At 43.5% G+C, this 5,280-nt stretch overlaps 4 protein-coding genes across 4 annotated transcripts in view; 2 read left to right on the top strand and 2 right to left on the bottom strand.

The window, feature by feature from the left end:
- LOC103127679 (zinc finger protein 709-like) overlaps positions 1-5,280 on the bottom strand; it is a 471,063-nt gene that overhangs the window by 285,512 nt on the left and 180,271 nt on the right. The window lies entirely within an intron of this gene.
- LOC107523550 (zinc finger protein 709-like) overlaps positions 1-5,280 on the bottom strand; it is a 596,771-nt gene that overhangs the window by 416,088 nt on the left and 175,403 nt on the right. The gene's annotated exons all lie outside the window — the stretch shown is intronic.
- Positions 1-5,280, top strand: part of LOC132542596 (zinc finger protein 14-like) — a 256,001-nt gene that overhangs the window by 213,318 nt on the left and 37,403 nt on the right. The gene's annotated exons all lie outside the window — the stretch shown is intronic.
- The window catches only part of LOC132542595 (zinc finger protein 878-like), a 54,788-nt gene that overhangs the window by 31,569 nt on the left and 17,939 nt on the right, over positions 1-5,280 (top strand). The gene's annotated exons all lie outside the window — the stretch shown is intronic.

The raw sequence follows: 5,280 nt of genomic DNA, 5'->3' as shown, positions 1-5,280 counted from the left end.
TGCTCCATATCTGGTGGATACAAATGTTTGCCTTGAAACTGCACACCCTGTGACCCTGCTCTCTCAGCTCTATGTTAACTTGTCTATGTGGCTTCTGTAAGCACTGCTGGCTACCTCTCTGGAAGATAAGAATGGAATGTTTTTGAAACTGTAACCCCAAAGATAAATTAGCAAGGACATGCAGACCCCCCTCAGTCATGCAGACACCCCTTCAATTTTCCCTTTAAAGGAGGGTGAATTTCAAGCCTGGTTGTCTCAGAGTAACAGGACCAGATATGGTGTTGGCCTGGATGACTCAGCTGAGGTTTGTCTCTTTGTAAGTATGTGTACTGGCCTTATTTTCACTCTTTCAAGCTTAAGGATAAATTCCTTATATTTCACTTATATACTGGAGTCCTGTCAGTCTGTGTGGGTTCGAGTTAGTTGGCCTCAGTTTGCCTTACTTTGTAATGGGTACTGTCAGAAACAAAAAATAACAACAGCACTGCTCAACTCTGATGATGCTGGTGCAAAGGATTAAACCTGAGATTTGGAGATTAAGTCACTAGAGTTTCTTTGCATAAATAATCATTATGGTCTCTTCCCTGCCCATTTATTTATATATTTCTTTGTTTTACTAGAACACAGCTCAACTTTGGCTTCTGGTGGTACAGGGGATTGAACCTGGCACTTTGGAACCTCAGGCATGATAGTCTCTTTGCATAATCATTATGCTATCTATCTCCCCCCCCTCCACTAATGGCCGTCTTGTTAAATGCAGAGCCTGGTGCATGGCAGTAACATTTGTTAAAGAAAAAACTTTAAGCCTGAGACATCACGGTTTGAAGGTCAATCACTGGCACCATTGGAAGTGAAAGCCAATAAGTGCTCCTATGAAAAGAAGAAAAAGAAAGAAACAGAATAAAGTGTCATGAAGGGACCAGGGGAGGAGTAGAAATGTGTATTTTCCCCTTTTTAAAAATTATTATTATTATTAGTTTTACTTATTGGATAGAGACAGCCAGAAATAGAGAGGGAGAAGGTGAGAGAGAGGAAGAGAGACACCTGCAGCACAGCTTCAACACTTGAAAGTTTTCCCCATGCAGGTGGAGACCAGGGGCTTGAACCTGGGTCCTTGGACCAAAAATGTCTTGATGCCAATCATCTATGCTGACTCTGCCCACCCTGCCTCTATGCAATAAATAAAGATAATTATAATTTAAAAATCTTGTTGCAGTTGGGCAGAAGTGCAGCAGGTTAAGCGCACATGATGCAGAGTGCAAGGACCAGTGTAAAAATTTCGGTTCAAGCCCTTGATACCCAACTGCAAGGGAGTTGCCTCACAGGCAGTGAATCAGGTCTGCAGGTGTCTATCTTTCCCCCTCACTGTCTTCCCCTCCTCTCTCCAGGTCTTTCTGTTCTATCTAACAATGATGACATGAGTAATAACAAGAATATCTACAACAACAATAAAATACTACAGGGACAACAAAAGGAAAAGTATAAATAATGTTAAATATTTTTAAAAATACAATAAATTTAAAAAAATAATTCTGGCATGTGGACCAATTTAGGAGAACTTTGAAGTAGTCACATGCCCTTTCTGAGCTTCAACTATCCTTGTGTGGAAGTAGATATTGGGCCTGCATTTCTCCCAGATTCTGATGGCATATTCCTGGGCTGTCTACTGCACACATAATGCTCCAAGTGTCAAAGAGGTGGGAACAGCTCAAGGTGTGGATACTGGACTTTGGGACAGAATCCCCATAGGGCTGACGTCAGATTGGTAGTATACTGAGGCTCACGCAAACCAACAAGGGTGTGGTGTGTGGGAAGTGACTTAGTGCATGTCTGCTGGAAACACTCTCTGTTCCTGCAAACTCAGCTGCATTAGCTGCTTCTGCGAGCTCTCCTCCCTTACAGCCATCCTGCTTCTTTCGGGAGCTGAATATGTGTAGCCAAAGGCTGGGAACTCATCCTATGGACTCATGGCCTCTGCCATCATGACTAACCAACCTTTGAAGGGTGGCAGGAGCCCCCCAAGGTTCCTCAGCCTCCCTCCCAGGTCAGGGGCCTAGGCTAGCAGAGCTGCCTAGAAGAGACTGTGAGAGGGTCTTGGCTAAGCCAGCCTGGACAGCTTCTGGGCACAGCCTGCTCCTGCAGACATGCCAGGAACTGCTAGATGGAGCTCACTCCTGGGGCCGGGATGAGAAAATGCCACTTTTATTTGGGGAGCAGTATATCCTGGAATGCAGCAAGGACATCTAATCAAGAAATGAGCTTTACTTTCTGTTTCAGATATTGTTTATGTAAGACTGAAAGATATATAAATTCTGAATGGCAGAATAAAAATTGAGCTCAGATTCACCCTCCAACAGAGTAAGGTGTATTCTGTTCTCCCCTGCGCCGACTCCTGACGCACCTAGTGGTCGCCTTCAGAGTTCCCTGATCCTTCCTGCTGCTCCTCTGCTGTAGCAGTCCGACGCAGGCATGGAGTGGAGTTGAACCCCTCTTATCCTATAATTTTATCAGTGTTTCCTTTTCTTTTTTCTTTTTTAAATATTTGTTTATTCCCTTGTTGTTTTATTTTTGTAGTTATTATTGTTGCTGTTCTTAATGTCATTATTGTTGGATAGGACAGAGAGGAATGGAGAGAGGAGGGGAAGACAGAGAGGGGAAGAGAAAGATAATAAGACACCTGCAGACCTGCTTCACCACCTGTAAAGCAACTCCCCTGCAGGTGGGAAGCCTGGGGCTCCAACCGTGATCTGTTGTTGTGCGGGCCGTGGAGATGAGAGAGGAGGTCCGGAGAGAAGAGGGAACACAAATCTTTATTTGCACTGGTATCTCAGAGTTGGGTGCTATAGAAGCAGGTTGGGCCACATGGAGGTAGTGAAAATGGCCGCCTCACGCAGTAACCTTTCCTGCATCTGAACACTGGAGTGGAGCGCTGGCAAGAGAGAAGTGCCAAGGTGAAGCGCTGGCAAGAGAGCGAGGTGCGGAAGAAGAAAGTCTTTTATAGGAGCAGCTTTCATGAGAATGGGAAGGGGAAGGAGTAACCATAGCACTCCAGGATAGGATAATAACTCTAATGAGAATGGGAAGGGGGAGGAGTAACCAAAGCACTCCAAATATTACGGGGGAAATAGACAATGCCCTGAGGGCACAACATGGCTGAACAGGCACTCCGAGAATGTCCCAACTCTCGTGGGAATTAGCAGTATCCTGAGGGGACAACATGGCAGATATGACTGCATCTGCACAATTTCCCCCTTTCCTTTTATCTAATGCCCAGGGCAACAGTGTGTAAAGTCTATGAACTACTCAGGGTCAGTCTATGAAAAACCAGCAACGTGAAGGGAAGGAAGCTGCTGTAAAATTGTCTAAAGTGTCCAAAGGGTATACCAGCAAGTCCGATAGAAGTCTCAGTCCAAAGTAGTTGACTAGGGGGAGAAATGGCAGGGGATGAAATGCTGCATGAGGAAGGTCAGCCTCTGGAATTCTGCTTTTCTGTAGAGAGTGAGCTGGAACCACCAAAACGTGACAGGTCAAAGCAGAAGCAGGAAAGGCAGACAGGCAGTAAAAAAAGTTCTGTCCTTGGAGTCTGTGAATCAGGTTCTTCAGATCGCATCAGGTGACATCTAGGGTTTCAAAGGGGGTGTGCCACTGTAGTTGTGCCATCTAGTGGGTGATGTCAGGGTGTGCAGGGGTCCAGATGGTTTTATTTCTGGGATTCCAGTGGAAGAAACAAAAACAATCTGCTTCTCGTGGTTAGCAGGACATTGATTTGAATTTTTTATAGAAAAAGAGGTTTGGTGCCTCAGCCAACTGAGTATTGGGGGATGTATCTTTCCTATTCATTTATTATCATTATTTTATATTATTTGTCATGGAAGTCAGCCATTATCTGGAAGGTCCTGGGTGATTCATGGGGAAAAAGAACTTATCTTTTAACAAGGACTCTAAGGTGTAGGGAAGTGGGATCTTTTTTTTTGTATTTTTCCTTTTGTTGCCCTAGTTGTTTTATTGTTGTAATTATATTGTTGTTATTACTGATATTGTGGTTGTTGGATAGAACAGAGAGAAATGGAGAGAGGAGGGGAAGACAGAGTAGAGGAGAGAAAGAGATACCTGCAGACCTGCTTCACCGCCTGCGAAGCGATTCCCCTGCAGGTGAGGAGCCAGGGGCTCAAACTGGGATCCTCAAGCCAGTTCTTGCACTTAGCGCCACCTGTGCTAAACCCACTGCACCACCGCCTGATTCCCAGGAACTATCTTTTAACATAAACTCTATGGCCATGCCAATAGCAACCTTGAGGGCACATGTGGCTCCCCACATGTCCCCCTTTCTTATATCATGTTAAGTGAAATAAGTCACAAACAGAAGGATGAATATGAGGTGATCTCACTCTCAGTCAGAAGTTGAAAATCAAGATAAAAAAATAAAACACAAATAGAACATGAAATGGAATTGGCAGATTGCACCAAAGCAAAAGACTCTGGGGTGGGTGGGGAGAATACAGGTCCAAGAAGGATTCAGAGGACCTAGTGGGGGTTGTATTGTTAAATCGAAACTGGGGAATGTTATGCATGTACAAACTATTGTATTTACTGTTGAATATGAAACATTAATTCCCCAATAAAAAATTAAATTATTAAAAAAAGTGAAAATAAATACAAGGGTATTTGTTTTCCTCCACCTGAAAACCCCCATAGTTCTTATAGGAGGAGGATAACAAAAAAAAGAAAAGAAAAGAAAGAAAGAAAGAAAGGAAAGAGCGTGGAGGAGATAGCATAACGGTTATGGAAATAAACTTCCAGAGCTGAGGCTTCAAGGGTCCAGGTTCAGTCTCTTACACCACCACAAGCCAAAGCTGAGTACTCTGGGGAAAAAAAAAAAAAACATATATATATATATATATATATATATATATATACTAAAATGATCAAATTTAATAAAAATTATCTAAAAAATCTTACAGTGCCCAAAGTCATTGTTCTTACATTTAAATGCTGACTCTCCTTATACTTCCTCATCTGAAGAATTTGTACTTATTTGTACTACCTGGAGCACTAGGTGAAGTAAGTACAGTGAAGACAGCACCGGATGGTTCCTGTTGGATGTAGAATCGAGGTGACCAGGAGCCAGGTGGTAGTAAAGCAGGTTAAGCCCATGTGGCACAAAGTGCAAGTAATGGTGTAAGGATCTCGGTTCAAGCCCCGGGCTCACCACCTACAGAGAGACTGAATTTTCAACCTGACTATCAGGTCTTTCCTAGCTCCCAACCTGAGTCAAGAATC

Source organism: Erinaceus europaeus, chromosome 13, assembly GCF_950295315.1.
Source record: "Erinaceus europaeus chromosome 13, mEriEur2.1, whole genome shotgun sequence".
Classification (NCBI taxonomy): Eukaryota; Metazoa; Chordata; class Mammalia; order Eulipotyphla; family Erinaceidae; genus Erinaceus; species Erinaceus europaeus.
The sequence above is the reverse complement of the archived record's forward strand: the minus strand, read 5'-3'. Positions and strand labels throughout refer to the sequence as shown.